This window comes from Magnolia sinica, chromosome 15 (assembly GCF_029962835.1).
Source record: "Magnolia sinica isolate HGM2019 chromosome 15, MsV1, whole genome shotgun sequence".
NCBI classification, from domain to species: domain Eukaryota; kingdom Viridiplantae; phylum Streptophyta; class Magnoliopsida; order Magnoliales; family Magnoliaceae; genus Magnolia; species Magnolia sinica.
In genome coordinates this window covers 15,738,975-15,746,531 of record NC_080587.1, presented here as the reverse complement: position 1 = coordinate 15,746,531, position 7,557 = coordinate 15,738,975, and the positions used below count along the sequence as shown (strand labels likewise).

Genomic DNA, 7,557 nt, shown 5'->3' with positions numbered 1-7,557 from the left:
GAGTAAATGTCAGAACGTAATTTTCATAGTATCCTGCAAGTAGGAATTGGGTTACTAGTATTGCAGCAACTAAGTGGAGTCAATGACATCCTATTTTATGTGAGCAATATTTTCAAAGCTGCTAGTAGGTTTTGTTATCAATATTTTTTTGAGGAGTATAAGGTTGTTCCGGATACACTTTACCTCACGATATATTTCATCGACCAGTTTCTCTCTCAAAACTGCATTGAAAGACAAAAGCTCCAGCTGCCTAGTGTTACCTACATGCTAATTGCCTTGTAAGTTCTCTTTTCATCCCAGATTTTGACGAGATCTTTAAGTTTGAATAAGCATCAAAATTGTAGAATTGAACATTGTCATGGGATGCTTGTTAACAACTGAGACCCTTTTCGAGTTACTTGTTCTATTGTTTGTGTGAATGGTTATGATGAGAAGATATTTTCTTTTGAAATGTGAGGGAGTGACTTTAGTGCATTGTAAATCTAATGTGAACTTGCTGCTTATTTCATGTTGTTTCTTTCTTTTTGTAGTTTTATTAAAGGAAAAGGATGCAGAGCATAAGGTACATGGAAAAATGAATAAAGAAACAAGAAGCTTCCAAATCTTTACTTTTCTAGTAAAGTTAACTCACTTAAATACCGAAATCATATAATCCCATGCAAAACACTACAACAATCCAGACATGTTTGTTACTAACATGTTTGGATCTTTTTCTTGGAAGTGGATCTACATGTTGCATAGGTAGCAGTCCTAAATATTTTTTGTTTAGTCTGAATTTGGTTTTTTGTCTAATTAGCTGGCAATCAAATGCCTCAAATGTGTGTGTATTGATTTAAAATAACTTGTTAGTGTGTGTGTGTGTGTGTGTGTGTATATATATATATATTGTTCATGTTACTTGCAGCCTATGAAATAACAAGTTTGAATTGGTGGATCGGCTGGTTGGCATTTACAAAACTGATAACTGCACAGAGCATTACCATCAAGCCTGGGAATTTCACTGTTTGTAAGAAAGCGGCTTGAGCTGTTATTTACATGGATTGCACGGGACCATCTGCAGTGTCATGCTGTTTCTTTGTTGGGATACTATTGTAGGGCCAAGCTCCTTAGCATACAATGGAGCTTGCAAATACCTCTTGGGCAAATACCACAGAATATTATTTATTTTGTATATTTTAGGCATCAAAATATCCTGCTTGGGTTGTCTGTCATAATCAATATTCTGAAGTTAAAATCAGTTTCGAAGTCTGATGACTGTTAGGCCGTAAATGTCTTGATTATTCTGCCTGATTCATGGATGTTTGTGTTCCATCAGCAATCTAGCTTATGAAACTGTTGACTGTTGTAAGATCAAGACTAGAAATGACAACTTATGACACAATGCCTATGATGAGAACATCCACTTCCGAAATTTTATTCACCTGCAAGCAATTTATTAATGAATCTATTTCAAATAAAATCGGGTACTTCTGCTTGCAAGCAAATCACTTTGACTATCAAACTAGAGAAAATATTTAAGTTTTGGAAATAAGCTTATAATCACATTTCATAAGCCAGGCTACTGTTCATTTTTTTGCAAAATTTTCTGAATTTCGTTAACTCATCCACATGCCGATGTTGCATGGCCTGAAAGCTGCACTAACCATTCATCTCAACCATTTGTATTGGTCCTGATTATTTTGCCTGATTCATGGATGTTGCATGCCTGAAAGCTTCAGATTTGATGTTGGTGTTCCATCCTTTAGTAGGGAATGTTCTTTTGGGACATTACAATGATATGCCAATGCCTTAAAGACCACTATGACAATGTACGTAAGGGCCCACCTATGTGAAACCAAAACTGCTGATGTCATGCCTGCAAGACTGCTGGAATACTTCAATCTTGGGAGTTGGCGCACTTCTTTCTCCCATAGATTTCAAAATTTTAATGTTTCTTTCTTTAATAGGTTCCCTTGAGCTTCAGCTTCAAGAATGATTGCCTCGGAGAATCGGATGCTGGAAATTAATTCAAATGGTACAGCAATCAATTCACTGGTGGTCTTTGATTTTTTTCTTTTATCTAATTTAACTTGTTTTCTGTGTAACTCATGAACTAAGTTGCTTTATTAACCTTCTCTCACACACATTCATTCACCTACAAATTGAAACAAACGACTCTAGATCTGAAGGCAAGAAAAAGCGGTGCCTTAATCACCTGCAACAAGAAGAAAATTATTTTTCACTTTCCCAGTTACAGCAAGGGTATGTCACAAGTACAGCATTTACACTTACAATTGAAGCTATGAATCCGAGTGTGGTACCAATGACGAGATTCTATATTTTTTAATTTTATTCTATTTTTCCTATTTGAACTGGGCTTGAAGATTTTCCTTCGTTTATCTTTCTAAAATAGGTTTTGGTTTGCATGATAGCATTTGGGTTTTCAAGAAGACTGAGAAGCAATCAGCCTGTGACGAACCTAAATTCCCTAATCTATATGTAAAGAATCTGGAAAATGGGTTGACTGATGATCGTCTTTGGGAAAAGTTCTCTGTATTTGGGAAGATAATTAGTGCTATTGGAATGAAGGATGATTATGGCAAATCTCGGGGCTTTGGGTTTGTTAGCTTCGAGTTGCCAAAAGATGTTAAGAAGGGTATGTGGGCCATGAATGGTGCACAACTAGGTAAGTTATGTTCATTGTAGTTATTTCTATTTGTCTAATTTGCAGGATCATTTGTTCAAATGAATACTTACAGTAGGATCTTTGTTTGTTTGCCAGGATCAAAGAATCTTCATATAGGAAGGGCTCAAAAGAAGGCTGAACGAGAGCAGATGCTAAGTTGCCTGTTCAAGGTAAGGCATAGCCAACAATTTCTAAAGTTTCAGGTAATTTCTTTTTATATGGATATGTGACTGTTGTCAAACTTATGGTGAAGTCGAAATCTTAACCATAGTGTACTCTGTAGGGTTTGAACGTGTACGTGAAAAAACCTTATTGACTCTGTTGATGACAACGAATTATGTTAACTTTTCAGTACTTCCGGCAAAATAAGTTCAGCAAAAGTGATGCTCAATGGTGAAGGATTTGAGTAGGGGATTCGGTTTTGTGAGTTTTTCCACTCCTGATTCCATCAATTATTATTTTAAAAATGCATCGCTCAAAGCATGTATTAGTTAGTTTAATTTTGTTTTTGGCAGTGCATTGATCTCATAAACATGATCTGAATGTCGAATAGATTCGTCTGTTTTAGGCGAATGCACATACAATATTGCCCAATATATGAATAGATAGTTGATCTGGTATGTGCTATGACCATTGTCATTCATTAATTTATTTATTAATGTTTTGGTTTTAAGGCATCTTATTATGCTTGTTTGAGAGAAACTGCTTTGTTTGTTAAACAGCAGTAGCTACTTGTAATATATGATTTTGTTGATGGTTGTTGTCACATATTTGAAGATCTGCTGTATTGTATTTATATGTGGTGTCCTCAGGTCTTACATGAACTAATTGATGACTTCAATTGGACATGCCAAATTTGGATGATTTATGATTAATATACTATTCTATCAACCGTTTCTCAAAGCACTTGCATCCATCAGTAGCTATCTATCATCCTTAGCTTTTGAGCCCTTCCAGTGGGGTTGCAATTGGTTTTATTTCACAATAAACCAAACTTTACAACTAAGCTAACAATGAGCTTCTTTCAAAGGATCAAAATTGATAACACTCTTACCTAAAAAGTATTGAAGGTCTTTAAAGTCCTTTATCTTAAAATTTTGAGAGAGATTTTTCAAAATTTTCACATATCCTATAATACCACTTGTGATGATCAAACTATCTATGTTAACAAAAAGTTTCATTTATATATTTCTTCACAAAAGTGCATGTATTAGTAAAAGGGAAAATAAAATCACTTGAAGAAAGTATTCTCTAACCATTGTAACCAAGCTTTAGATGTTTGTTTTAGATTATGGGGTGCCTTTTTTGGTTTGCATGCATGCCTCAGCTTCATATGATCATAAAATTCCATAGGTTGATCAATATATATGATGAAACCCTACTCTCTCACAGCAATGTGAGAATAACAGCACTCCAGATATGCATATCCTTTATCTTTCTTGTATGTAGTTACATGTCAAATTTCTTCGTTCTTTGATTCATTATACTCAATTTAGGTTTGGTTTGCACCAATTCAAGAGATTGTACATTAGGCATTCAATATATAAGACTGGAGTGAGACTGATTAGGCATTTAAATGTGTTGCAGGATGTTGTTTGAATTGCTTGTCCTAACAGGTGCACAAGTTGGGATGGATTGGAATTCTATCTTGAGAAAACGTCATAATTTCAGGTAGTTATTATTGTAATGGAAAGTTAAAAAATTAAAAGAGAGAGATAATGAATTCATGAAAAGAAATGTTCTCTATCATTAGGGCTGCTTTCGCCAGGTTTGATGCAGAAATCGCCGCCAACTTCACAGAAAGACAAAGAGCATCAGTGGTCATAGATTGCAACCTGGATTTAAACAAGGTTAGAGGTGCCGTCAACAATGTTAACAGAATCCTCCAGGTCAGATTGTTGATTGGACCTGATTTTATTTAAATGATCTTAATAATCCAATTTATTTAAATGAGCAGACCCGGATGTGCGTCGGAGCTATCCGGATGTTGAGCGGGGGTCCCTGGAAGGTGGGAACCGCTGTTATGACAATGATGAAAATGTCCATTTTCTATGGACAACATTGGAGTGGCCTAACCATTTGGACAGACTGTGTTTATATCTGTATTTGCTCGAAATTGATGGAGCAGACCCGGATGTGCGTCGGAGCTATCCGGATGTTGAGCGGGGGTCCCTTGAAGGTGGGAACTGCTGTTATGACCATGATGAAGCTGTCCATTTCCTATTGACAGTAGTGGAGTGGCCTGACTATTTGGACAGGCCGTGTTTATATCTGTATTTGCAGGGACCACACCCTTAACCTATAACCTAAACCTATTCTCAAATCCCAAAACCTATAACTACAACCTAAACCTTAACCTAAACCTATAACCTATAACCTAAACCTATAACCTAAATTCAATTCCCTCAACTCTAATCTACAACCTAACATAAATCTGTACTTATAACCCTAAACCTATTCTTAAATCCCAAAACCTATAACCTAAACCTAAACCTTAACCTAAACCTATAACCTATAACCTGAACCTATAACCTAAACTCAACTCCCTAAACCTTAACCTATAACCTAACTTAAACCTATACTTATAACCTAAACCTATTCTTAAATCCCAAAACCTATAACTATAACCTAAACCTTAATCAAAAACTTATAACCTATAACCTAAACTCGATTCCCTAAACCTTAACCTAAACCCTAACCTAAACCTATAACCTAAACTTAATTCCCTAAACCTTAACCTAAACCCTAACCTAAACCTATACTTATAACCTAAACCTATTCTCAAATCCCAAAACTTATAACCTATACCTAAACCTATAACTTATAACCTGAACCTATAACCTAAACTCAATTCCCTAAACCTTAACCTAAACATAAAACCTAAACCTAAACCTATACTTATAACCTAAACCGATTCTTATAACCTAAACCTATTTTCAAATCCCAAAACCTATAACCTAAACCTTAACCTTAACCTAAACCTAAACCTATAACCAAATGCTATAACCTATAACCTAAACCTATAACCTACACTTATAACCTATAACCTAAACCTATAGCCTAAACCTAAACTTAAAACCCAAACGTAAACCCGATCTCGAACCCGAACCCGATTTTCTAAACCTAAACCTTAAGGTATTCTTAAATCTCTCAACCTAAACCTAAACCTATACCTAATCCTAATCTCAACTCCCTAACCTAAACCTAAACCTAAACTAGAAAACCCAAACCTAAACCCGAACCCAAACTCAATTTCCTAAACCTAAACTCATAACCTTAACCTAAACCTATTCTCAATTCCCTAAACCTTAACCTACACCTAATCCTAATCTCAACTCCCTAACCTAAACCTAAACTTGAAAACCCAAACCTAAACCCGATCCGGAACCTGAACCCGATTTCCTAAACCTAAACCTAAACCTATTCTAAATTCCCTAAAGCTATAACTTATAACCTAAACCTAAACCGTAACCTAACCTAAACCTATAACTTAAACCTATAACCTTAACCTAAACCTAAATCTAAACCAAAACCTATACCAAAACCTATAACCTAAACCTTAACTTATAATCTAAACTTATAACCTATAACCTAACCTTAACTGTAAACCTAAAACTAAACCTATAACCTAAACCTATAAACTAAAACCTAAACCAAAACCTAAAACCTAAATGTATTCTCAAATCCCTAAACCTAAACCTACATCCTAATCTCAACTCCCTAACCTAAATCTAAACTTGAAAACCCAAACCTAAACCCGAACTCGAACCCGATTTCCTAAACTTAAACCTTAACCTATTCTCAATTCCATATAGCTATAACATATAACCTAAACCTAAACCTAACCTAAACCTAAACCTATAATCTTAACCTAAACCTAAAACTTAAACCTAAACTTAAAACCTAAATGTATTCTCAAATCCTTAAACCTAAACCTACCTAATCCTAATCTCAACTACTTAACCTAAACCTAAACTTGAAAACCCAAACCTAAACCCAATCCCGAACCCAAACCTAAATGTATTTATGCGTGAATGAATGTGATGTGGATAAGATTGTTTGTGTTTGGATGAATGTACTTTTATGTTTGGCTGGATTTACTAGTTTGGGTTTATATGGATGTAAATGTGAATATGATGAAATATATTATATAGCAGGTGTCTATCAGGAAGAATATGATGAAATATATTATAACAAGTGTATATTGTAACATGTGTATATCAGGAAAAATATTCTAGCAATTTTGTGCTGGAATATTTTTTTCAAAAAAAGAGACTTTTACCTATGAAAATTTTTATAGGTAAAAGTTTTGTCAATATTCTGACTTGTTTTTAGCGACGAAAATTTTCGTTGCTAAAAGTTTTGTAGTTGTTTTTAAGTGAAATATATATTTTTGGCAGTGAAAATGTTCGCTGCTAAAAGTCTTATAAAGTTTTTTAGCGATGAAAATTTTCGTTGCTAAAAGTGGAACAAATATTTAGTCTTATGAAGTTTTTTAGCAACGAAAATTTTTGTCGCTAGAAGTTGAATGATTATTTTTAGCAGCGAAAATTTTCGCTGCTAAAAGTCTTGTACAGTTTTTTTAGTGACGAAAATTTTCTTTGCTAAAAGTGAAATGATTATTCTTAGCAGCAAAAATTTTCGATGCTAAAAGTCTTGTACAATTTTTTTAGCGACGAAAATTTTTGTAACTAAAAAACTTGCCTTTGGCGACAATTTGACTTTTTCGCTGATAAAACCCTTTTTACTCGGTCTTTTAGCGATGAATTTAGCGACGAAAATTTTCATCGCTAAAACTCTTTATCTACGAAAATTTAGCTTTTAGCGACGAAAAGTTTCGTCGCTAAAAGTGGGATTTCTTGTAGTGCTTTGAGCTTTCTTAAAATGATTGT

At 34.4% G+C, this 7,557-nt stretch overlaps 1 long non-coding RNA gene across 2 annotated transcripts; it reads left to right on the top strand.

Annotated features, from left to right (window-relative positions):
• Positions 1–1,710: 1,710 nt before the first annotated feature.
• Positions 1,711–5,049, top strand: LOC131227193 (uncharacterized). 2 transcript variants are annotated; one of them, XR_009162092.1, is made up of 5 exons: positions 1,711–1,808; positions 1,947–2,014; positions 2,412–2,665; positions 2,762–2,835; positions 2,949–3,101. It is a non-coding gene; the product is annotated as an uncharacterized LOC131227193 (long non-coding RNA). The 2 variants fall into 2 exon arrangements; XR_009162093.1 differs by lacking the exons at positions 2,412–2,665; positions 2,762–2,835; positions 2,949–3,101 and adding an exon at positions 4,253–5,049.
• Positions 5,050–7,557: the final 2,508 nt, after the last annotated feature.